The sequence below is a fragment of the Meles meles genome, unplaced genomic scaffold (assembly GCF_922984935.1).
Source record: "Meles meles unplaced genomic scaffold, mMelMel3.1 paternal haplotype, whole genome shotgun sequence".
In the NCBI taxonomy this organism is placed as follows: Eukaryota; Metazoa; Chordata; class Mammalia; order Carnivora; family Mustelidae; genus Meles; species Meles meles.
Window position 1 is genome coordinate 274,353 of NW_025721146.1, and position 10,552 is coordinate 284,904.

Sequence of the window (10,552 nt, forward strand, 5' to 3'; positions counted from 1 at the left end):
GAAAGAGATCACAAGTAGTCAGAGAGGCAGGCGGTGAGAAAGGAAGGGAAGCAGGCTCCCTGCTGAGCAGAAAGGGAGAAGCAGGGCTCAATCCCAGGACCCTGGGATCATGACCTGAGCCGAAGGCAGAGGCTTTAACCCAGTGAGCCACCCAGGCATTCCTCTCATTTTCATTTTTAATAAAGCCTTGAATAAAATTTACAGTTCAACATTATTAATTAAGTCAGGAAGTACAAATCTCTATTACTTATGTTCAACCCTAACTTAATTATGATGATTCAAGTAAGCTTCACTGGACACTTTTGTCAGAAAAAGATAAATCCTTTTAAAATAAAGGAAAGGTATTGAATTAAAAAAGATGGAAGTAAACATTTAATATTTTCTATATGAACATTCATGTATTGGGAGCTGATTGCAGTAGCATTATGAGCTAATTCTAGAAGACTATGTATATGTATCCACTGAGTTCTTAGCATGACACGATTTCAGAGGCATTAGCTTGGAAAATTTTATGCAAAAAGCTCATGCAAGTACCACAGTTAAGTGACACCAGGCATCAACTGCAGAAACAAACCAATGATAGGGAAGACCGAGTCATAAATTTAGCAAAATGTTTTTAACTGCAGGTTAACAAATGCAGAGATATTCCTAGGACAGCAAACCTTCAGGATCTGTGCAATTTGCACATCAACGGTTTTTAGCTTCAGTGCCAAAAAAACCACTCCTGGACATGAAGTATATAAAAATATTCAGTTTGGAGTTTAAGTTCTGTGTAAGAGTATCCTCTACTTGTACAGCTGCAAAAGCAAGTAAGTATTCTGGAGTCACCATCTGTATTTAGGTGCTGGTGCCAGAATTCTGTTAATCTCCATGTTCCTTACTTCACTGAAATGTTTTTATTTTTTTTAAGATGCACTAAATATTGTATTTAGTGATATAGTACAAATTGTGACCCTAAGGACTGAAGGAACAAATTGAGATTATTATTTTTATATGCACGTAATACAAAAGCTAATCAAAAACTGTTGCTTCATGCTGAAGTATAACGGCTATTAAGAAGAAAACTTTTGACAAACACCTACAAATCCAACGGGAGAGCGAAGAGAAGAAGAACAGCAACTCTAGAAACAGAAAATCAACCACTTTCTGAAACAACCTGTTTTTATCCCCTTTCTCCCCCCCACAATTTGGGGTCTCTTCTGATTTGGTTACAGTGCATTTTTCCGGGGTCTTTGCCACATTTAGTAGTTTATTTGCTCCTTCATATCCTCTTATCTGGACAAAATGACAAGGCAGAAAAAATCACCACAAACAAAAGAACAAGAGACAGTACCGAAGGCTAGGGACTTAATCAACACAGACATGGGTAATATGTCAGATCAAGAGTTCAAAATGACGATTCTGAACATTCTAGCCGGGCTCGAAAAAGCCATGGAAGATATTAGAGAAACCCTCTCTGGAGATATTAAAGCCCTTTCTGGAGAAATTAAAGAACTAAAATCTAACCAAGTTGAAATCAAAAAAGCTATTAATGAGGTGCAATCAAAAATGGAGGCTCTCACTGCTAGGATCAATGAGGCAGAAGAAAGAATTAGTGATATAGAAGACCAAATGACAGAGAATAAGGAAGCCGAGTAAAAGAGGGACAAACAGCTACTGGACCATGAGGGGAGAATTCGAGAGATAAGTGACACCATAAGATGAAACAACATTAGAATAATTGGGATTCCAGAAGAAGAAGAAACAGAGAGGGGAGCAGAAGGTCTATTGGAGAGAATCATTGGAGAGAATTTCCCTAATATGGCAAAGGGAACAAGCATCAAAATCCAGGAGATGCAGAGAACCCCCCTCAAAGTCAACAAGAATAGGTCCACACCCCGTCACCTAATAGTAAAATTGACAAGTCTTAGTGACAAAGAGAAAATCCTGAAAGCAGCCCGAGAAAAGAAGTCTGTAACATACAATGGTAAAAATATTAGATTGGCGGCAGACTTATCCACAGAGACCTGGCAGGCCAGAAAGAGCTGGCATGATATATTCAGAGCACTCAACGAGAAAAACATGCAGCCAAGAATACTCTATCCAGCTAGGCTATCATTGAAAATAGAAGGAGAGATAAAAAGCTTCCAGGACAAACAAAAACTGAAAGAATTTGCAAACACCAAACCAGCCCTACAGGAAATATTGAAAGGGGTCCTCTAAGCAAAGAGAGAGCCTAAAAGTAGTAGATCATAAAGGTACACAGACAATATACAGTAACAGTCACCTTACAGGCTAATAATGGCACTAAATTCATATCTCTCAATAGTTACCCTGAATGTTAATGGGCTAAATGCCCCAATCAAAAGACACAGGGTATCAGAATGGATAAAAAAAACAAAACCCATCAGTATGTTGCCTACAAGAAACTCATTTTAGACGCGAAGACACCTCCAGATTTAAAGTGAGGGGGTGGAAAACAATTTACCATGCTAATGGGCATCAGAAGGAAGCTGGGGTGGCAATCCTTATATCAGATCAATTAGATTTTAAGCCAAAGACTATAATAAGAGATGAGGAAGGACACTATATCCTACTCAAAGGGTCTGTCCAACAAGAAGATCTAACAATTTTAAATATCTGTGCCCCTAACGTGGGAGCAGCCAACTATATCAACCAATTAATAACAAAATCAAAGAAACACATCAATAATAATACAATAATAGTAGGGGAGTTTAACACTCCCCTCACAGAAATGGACAGATCATCCAAGCAAGGGATCAACAAGGAAATAAAGGCCTTAAATGACACACTGGACCAGATGGACATCACAGATATATTCAGAACATTTCATCCCAAAGCAACAGAATACACATTCTTCTCTAGTGCACATGGAACCTTCTCCAGAATAGATCACATCCTGGGTCACAAATCAGGTCCCAACCGGTATCAAAAGATTAGGATCATTCCCTGCATATTTTCAGACCACAATGCTCTGAAGCTAGAACTCAATCACAAGACGAAAGCTGGAAAGAACCCAAATACATGGAGACTAAACAGCATCCTTCTAAAGAATGAATGGGTCAACCAGGAAATTAAAGAAGAATTGAAAAAATTCTTGGAAACGAATGATAATGAAAACACAACAGTTCAAAATCTGTGGGACACAGCAAAGGCAGTCCTGAGAGGAAAATATATAGCGGTACAAGCCTTTCTCAGGAAACAAGAAAGGTCTCAAGTACACAACCTAACCCTACGCGTAAAGGAGCTGGAGAAAGAACAAGAAAGAAACCCTAAACCCAGCAGGAGAAGAGAAATCATAAAGATCAGAGCAGAAATCAATGAAATAGAAACCAAAAAAACAATAGAAAAAATCAATGAAACTAGGAGCTGGTTCTTTGAAAGAATCAATAGGATTGATAAAACCCTGGCCAGACTCATCAAAAAGAAAAGAGAAAGGACCCAAATCAATAAAATCATGAATGAAAGAGGAGAGATCACAACTAACACCAAAGAAATACAGACAATTATAAGAACATACTATGAGCAACTCTACGCAAACAAATTGGCCAATCTGGAAGAAATGGATGCATTCCTAGAGACATATAAACTACCACAGCTGAACCAGGAAGAAATAGAAAACCTGAACAGGCCCATAACCAGTAAGGAGATTGAAACAGTCATCAAAAATCTCCAAACAAACAAAAGCCCAGGGCCAGACGGCTTCTCAGGGGAATTCTACCAAACATTTAAAGAAGAACTCATTCCTATTCTCCTGAAACTGTTCCAAAAAAATAGAAAGGGAAGGAAAACTTCCAAACTCATTCTATGAGGCCAGCATCACCTTGATCCCAAAACCAGACAAGGATCCCACCAAAAAAGAGAACTACAGACCAATATCCTTGATGAACACAGACGCAAAAATTCTCGCCAAAATACTAGCCAATAGGATTCAACAGTACATTAAAAGGATTATTCACCACGATCAAGTGGGATTTATTCCAGGGCTGCAGGGTTGGTTCAACATCCGCAAATCAATCAATGTGATAGAACACATTAATAAAAGAAAGAACAAGAACCATATGATACTCTCAATAGATGCTGAAAAAGCATTTGACAAAGTACAGCATCCCTTCCTGATCAAAACTCTTCAAAGTGTAGGGATAGAGGGCACATACCTCAATATTATCAAAGCCATCTATGAAAAACCCACCGCAAATATCATTCTCAATGGAGAAAAACTGAAAGCTTTTCCATTAAGGTCAGGAACACGGCAGGGATGTCCATTATCACCACTGCTATTCAACATAGTATTAGAAGTCCTAGCCTCAGCAATCAGACAACAAAAAGAAATTAAAGGCATCCAAATTGGTAAAGAAGAAGTCAAACTATCACTCTTCGCAGATGATATGATACTATATGTGGAAAACCCAAAAGACTCCACTCCAAAACTGCTAGAACTTGTACAGGAATTCAGTAAAGTGTCAGGATATAAAATCAATGCACAGAAATCAGTTGCATTTCTGTACACCAACAACAAGACTGAAGAAAGAGAAATTAAGGAGTCAATCCCATTTACAATTGTACCCAAAACTATAAGATACCTAGGAATAAACCTAACCAAAGAGACTAAGAATCTATACACAGAAAATTATAAAGTACTCATGAAAGAAATTGAGGAAGACACAAAAAAATGGAAAAATGTTCCATGCTCCTGGATTGGAAGAATAAATATTGTGAAAATGTCTATGCTACCTAAAGCAATCTACACATTTAATGCAATCCCTATCAAAATACCATCCATTTTTTTCAAAGAAATGGAACAAATAATCCTAAAATTTATATGGAACCAGAAAAGACCTCGAATAGCCAAAGGAATATTGAAGAACAAAGCCAAAGTTGGTGGCATCACAATTCCGGACTTCAAGCTCTATTACAAAGCTGTCATCATCAAGGCAGCATGGTACTGGCACAAAAACAGACACATAGATCAGTGGAACAGAATAGAGAGCCCAGAAATCGACCCTCAACTCTATGGTCAACTAATCTTCGACAAAGCAGGAAAGAATGTCCAGTGGAAAAAAGACAGCCTCTTCAATAAATGGTGCTGGGAAAATTGGACAGCCACATGCAGAAAAATGAAATTGGACCACTTCCTTACACCACACACGAAAATAGACTCCAAATGGATGAAGGACCTCAATGTGAGAAAGGAATCCATCAAAATCCTTGAGGAGAACGCAGGCAGCAACCTCTTCGACCTCAGCCGCAGCAACATCTTCCTAGGAACAACGACAAAGGCAAGGGAAGCAAGGGCGAAAATGAACTATTGGGATTTCATCAAGATCAAAAGCTTTTGCACAGCAAAGGAAACAGTTAACAAAACCAAAAGACAGCTGACAGAATGGGAGAAGATATTTGCAAACGACATATCAGATAAAGGGCTAGTATCCAAAATCTATAAGGAACTTAGCAAACTCAACACCCAAAGAACAAACAATCCAATCAAGAAATGGGCAGAGGACATGAACAGACATTTCTGCAAAGAAGACATCCAGATGGCCAACAGACACATGAAAAAGTGCTCCACGTCACTCGGCATCAGGGAAATACAAATCAAAACCTCAATGAGATATCACCTCACACCAGTCAGAATGGCTAAAATTAACAAGTCAGGAAATGACAGATGCTGGAGAGGATGTGGAGAAAGGGGAACCCGCCTCCACTGTTGGTGGGAATGCAAGCTGGTGCAACCACTCTGGAAAACAGCATGGAGGTTCCTCAAAATGTTGAAAATAGAACTACCCTATGACCCAGCAATTGCACTACTGGGTATTTACCCTAAAGATACAAACATAGTGATCCGAAGGGGCACGTGTACCCGAATGTTTATAGCAGCAATGTCTACAATAGCCAGACTATGGAAAGAACCTAGATGTCCATCAACAGATGAATGGATCAAGAAGATGTGGTATATATACACAATGGAATACTATGCAGCCATCAAAAGAAATGAAATCTTGCCGTTTGCGACGACGTGGATGGAACTAGAGCGTATCATGCTTAGTGAAATAAGTCAATCGGAGAAAGACAACTATCATATGATCTCCCTGATATGAGGACATGGAGAAGCAACATGGGGGGGTAGGGGGATAGGAGAAGAATAAATGAAACAAGATGGGATTGGGAGGGAGACAAACCATAAATGACTCTTAATCTCACAAAACAAACGGGGGGTTGCTGGGGGGAGGTGGGATTGGGGGAGGGGGAGCGGGCTATGGACATTGGGGAGGGGAGGCGAACCATAAGAGACTATGGACTCTGAAAAACAACCTGAGGGTTTTGAAGGGTCAGGGGTGGGAGGTTGGGGGAACAGGTGGTGGGTGATGGGGAGGGCACGTTTTGCATGGAGCACTGGGTGTTGTGCAAAAAGAATGAATACTGTTACGCTGAAAAAATAAATAAAAAGGGAAAAAAAATTAAAAAAAAAATAAAACATACCTGAAAAAAAAAAAAAAAATCTGTGGGACACAGCAAAGGCAGTCCTGAGAGGAAAATATATAGCGCTACAAGCCTTTCTCAAGAAACAAGAAAGGTCTCAAGTATACAACCTAACCCTACGCGTAAAGGAGCTGGAGAAAGAACAAGAAAAAACCCTAAACCCAGCAGGAGAAGAGAAATCATAAAGATCAGAGCAGAAATCAACGAAATAGAAACCAAAAAAACAATAGAAAAAATCAATGAAACTGGGAGCTGGTTCTTTGAAAGAATCAATTAGATTGATAAACCCCTGGCCAGACTCATCAAAAAGAAAAGAGAAAGGACCCAAATCAATAAAATCATGAATGAAAGAGGAGAGATCACAACTAACACCAAAGAAATACAGACAATTATAAGAACATACTATGAGCAACTCTACGCCAACAAATTGGACAATCTGGAAGAAATGGATGCATTCCTAGAGACATATAAACTACCACAACTGAACCAGGAAGAAATAGAAAACCTGAACAGGCCCATAACCAGTAAGGAGATTGAAACAGTAATCAAAAATCTCCAAACAAACAAAAGGCCAGGGCCAGACGGCTTCCCAGGGGAATTCTACCAAACATTTAAAGAACTCATTCCTATTCTCCTGAAACTGTTCCAAAAAATAGAAATGGAAGGAAAACTTCCAAACTCATTTTATGAGGCCAGCATCACCTTGATCCCAAAACCAGACAAGGATCCCACCAAAAAAGAGAACTACAGACCAATATCCTTGATGAACACAGACGCAAAAATTCTCGCCAAAATACTAGCCAATAGGATCCAACAGTACATTAAAAGGATTATTCAATACGATCAAGTGGGATTTATTCCAGGGCTGCAGGGTTGGTTCAACATCCGCAAATCAATCACTGTGATAGAACACATTAATAAAAGAAAGAACAAGAACCATATGATACTCTCAATAAATGCTGAAAAAGCATTTGACAAAGTACAGCATCCCTTCCTGATCAAAACTCTTCAAAGTGTGGGGATAGAGGGCACATACCTCAATATTATCAAAGCCATCTATGAAAAACCCACCGCAAATATCATTCTCAATGGAGAAAAACTGAAAGCTTTTCCGCTAAGGTCAGGAACACGGCAGGGATGTCCATTATCACCACTGCTATTGAACATAGTACTAGAAGTCCTAGCCTCAGCAATCAGACAACAAAAAGAAATTAAAGGCATCCAAATTGGTAAAGAAGAAGTCAAACTATCACTCTTCGCAGATGATATGATACTATATGTGGAAAACCCAAAAGACTCCACTCCAAAACTGCTAGAACTTGTCCAGGAATTCAGTAAAGTGTCAGGATATAAAATCAATGCACAGAAATCAGTTGCATTTCTGTACACCAACAACAAGACTGAAGAAAGAGAAATTAAGGAGTCAATCCCATTTACAATTGTACCCAAAACTATAAGATACCTAGGAATAAACCTAACCAAAGAGGCTAAGAATCTATACACAGAAAATTATAAAGTACTCATGAAAGAAATTGAGGAAGACACAAAGAAATGGAAAAATGTTCCATGCTCCTGGATTGGAAGAATAAATATTGTGAAAATGTCTATGCTACCTAAAGCGATCTACACATTTAATGCAATCCCTATCAAAATACCATCCATTTTTTTTCAAAGAAATGGAACAAATCATCCTCAAATTTATATGGAACCAGAAAAGACCTCGAATAGCCAAAGGAATATTGAAGAACAAAGCCAAAGTTGGTGGCATCACAATTCCGGACTTCAAGCTCTATTACAAAGCTGTCATCATCAAGACAGCATGGTACTGGCACAGAAACAGACACATAGATCAGTGGAACAGAATAGAGAGCCCAGAAATCGACCCTCAACTCTATGGTCAACTAATCTTCGACAAAGGAGGAAGGAATGTCCAATGGAAAAAAGACAGCCTCTTCAATAAATGGTGCTGGGAAAATTGGACAGCCACATGCAGAAAAATGAAATTGGACCACTTCCTTACACCACACACGAAAATAGACTCCAAATGGATGAAGGACCTCAATGTGAGAAAGGAATCCATCAAAATCCTTGAGGAGAATGCAGGCAGCAACCTCTTCGACCTCAGCTCTAGCAACATCTTCCTAGGAACAACGGCAAAGGCAAGGGAAGCAAGGGCAAAAATGAACTCTTGGGATTTCATCAAGATCAAAAGCTTTTGCACAGCAAAGGAAACAGTTAACAAAACCAAAAGACAACTGACAGAATGGGAGAAGATATTTGCAAACGACATATCAGATAAAGGGCTAGTATCCAAAATCTATAAGGAACTTAGCAAACTCAACACCCAAAGAACAAACAATCCAATCAAGAAATGGGCAGAGGACATGAACAGACATCTCTGCAAAGAAGACATCCAGATGGCCAACAGACACATGAAAAAGTGCTCCACGTCACTCGGCATCAGGGAAATACAAATCAAAACCTCAATGAGATATCACCTCACACCAGTCAGAATGGCTAAAATTAACAAGTCAGGAAATGACAGATGCTGGAGAGGATGTGGAGAAAGGGGAACCCTCCTCCACTGTTGATGGGAATGCAAACTGGTGCAACCACTCTGGAAAACAGCATGGAGGTTCCTCAAAATGTTGAAAATAGAACTACCCTATGACCCAGCAATTGCACTACTGGGTATTTACCCTAAAGATACAAACATAGTGATCCGAAGGGGCACGTGTACCCGAATGTTTATAGCAGCAATGTCTACAATAGCCAGACTATGGAAAGAACCTAGATGTCCATCAACAGATGAATGGATAAAGAAGATGTGGTATATATACACAATGGAATACTATGCAGCCATCAAAAGAAATGAAATCTTGCCGTTTGCGACAACGTGGATGGAACTAGAGCGTATCATGCTTAGTGAAATAAGTCAATCGGAGAAAGACAACTATCATATGATCTCCCTGATATGAGGACATGGAGAAGCAACATGGGGGGTTAGGGGGATAGGAGAAGAATAAATGAAACAAGATGGATTGGGAGGGAGACAAACCATAAATGACTCTTAATCTCACAAAACAAACTGGGTGTTGCTGGGGGGAGGTGCGATTGGGAGAGGGGGAGGGGGCTATGGACATTGGGGAGGGGAGGCGAACCATAAGAGACTATGGACTCTGAAAAACAACCTGAGGGTTTTGAAGGGTCAGGGGTGGGAGGTTGGGGCAACCTGAGGGTTTTGAAGGGTCAGGTTGGGAGGTTGGGGGAACAGGTGGTGGGTAATGGGGAGGGCACATTTTGCATGGAGCACTGGGTGTTGTGCAAAAAGAATGAATACTGTTACGCTGAAAAAATAAATAAAATGGGAAAAAAAAGAAGAAAACTTTTGTTGAAATACTTGACTTACAGAATAAAATCTCATCATTTATGCAATGTAAGAATCTAGTTTGGTCTCAACATTTTAAAGTTGTGAAGTAAGCATTGTATTTAGTTATTTGGTATTTCTGGTATTTCTAATTATCTTAATACTTCCATGAAAGGAAGGATGAATGTGTGTGTGTGTGTCTGTGTGTGTGTGTGTGTACATATATATAAAAGAATGAAAATTATTCTAAAAGAGGTGAAAATAAGGAAAAAAACTGAAAAAATTACATGTTTAAAAAATAAAAATACACAGAATGCTATTTAGTGTTTTCCCTAAAAGTTGAAGATTTGCAGCCCTCTATGATCAGTAAACTTGTCAGGAGTGAGTTGTTTGTGATGGTCTTCTGAGAGAAAGGCCTGTTGCACTGATTCTCAAAGGTACTTCAGCTAGTGCAAATGCACCTCTCCTAAGCAGAGTCAGGCCTCCATGTAATCAACCTTAGATTCCAGGATGTGGTTCTGTTTTACTCCCTGAACGCTTGCAGTATGAATAGGTTCGGGCAGTATTCCTGCACCCTACTCTCTACCGAGGAGCTGAAAATTTGCACCCAGCTCTTCAGTGAGCCCTCACAGAACAGCGATCCATCAGTCTAATCTCATTGGTTTCTGTCAGAGCTCTGTGTTCACACTGCCGGTAACAAAGCAA